This window comes from Otolemur garnettii, unplaced genomic scaffold (genome assembly GCF_000181295.1).
Source record: "Otolemur garnettii isolate 467f Iridium unplaced genomic scaffold, OtoGar3 scaffold00184, whole genome shotgun sequence".
NCBI lineage: Eukaryota > Metazoa > Chordata > Mammalia > Primates > Galagidae > Otolemur > Otolemur garnettii.
The window spans coordinates 24231-25348 of record NW_003852579.1 but is presented as its reverse complement, the minus strand read 5'-3'; positions in this window follow the sequence as shown (position 1 = coordinate 25348).

Genomic DNA, 1118 nt, shown 5'->3' with positions numbered 1-1118 from the left:
CCCAGGAGTTGGAGGTTGCTGTGAGCTGTAATGCCACGGCACTCTACCCCGGGGGACAGCTTGAGGCACTGTCTCAAAAAAAAAAAAAAAACAGAAAACTAAGCTCCTAGACTAGCTATGGCCCTGGCCCTCATCTATTCCCTCCGCCCCAATTTCTAGAGACATATCTAGCTACCTACTAAGCTCTAAGTTATGGTGGCATGCCCTACTCCTCCTTCCTGGGATGGGTCTAAGAAGGAAAAGAGGGTGATAGTGGGGGCACCTGGATCCATGCCTTACCCTGTGATTGAAAAGCCATAGATTAGATCCATTATGCCCAGCTTAATTTTGCCATTGTGCTGGGAGTTATGATTCCTTTGTGTTGGGCTCTCTCTGGTGGTTAAGATGTGCATTGCAGGAGAATTAGGTAAGACTGATGTTCAGGCCATCCTAAGAGGTGGGATGGTTTGCTCTCTCTCCATCTCATAATACCCACTTCCTTTTTAACACAGGATATCTCTTCCTGTCTGTTTGCTTCTCTCCATCACTAATCATCAATCACAGTGACATAGGAATTGTCCTGATTTTATAGATGAAACGGGGTCAGAGAGTTGAAATTGAGACCAAATTCTTTGCTGTGTGCAGCATTCAGGATCATCAAGTGATCTAAGCTGAGTCTGTTTTCCCAGCCTCATCTTCAGCTACTCTGAAGCCAAAATGGACTCGCTCCTCTAGAACATAGCCTGTTTCTGGACCTTTGCTCATGCTACTCCCCTCGCTCTTCATTACCCTTCACCTGATCCCCAAGTGTGCTACCTGTCAAAATCCTATTGTTTGAAAAACTAAAGAAACAGTATTTTCTATAGTTTGTGTGTGTATATATATATATATTTTTTTTTTTTTTTTTCCCCTGAGAAAGAGTCTCTTGGTCACCCTCAGCAGAGTGCTGTGGCACCTTAGCTCACAGCAACCTCAAACTCTTGGGTTCAAGCGATTCTCTTGTGTGCCTCCCAGATAGCTGGAACTACAGGCACCCACCACAACACCCAGTTATTTTTTAGAGACAGAGTCTTGCTCTGGCCCAGGTTGGACTCCTATTTGTGAACTCAGGCAATCCACCAGCCTCAGCCTCCCAAGTG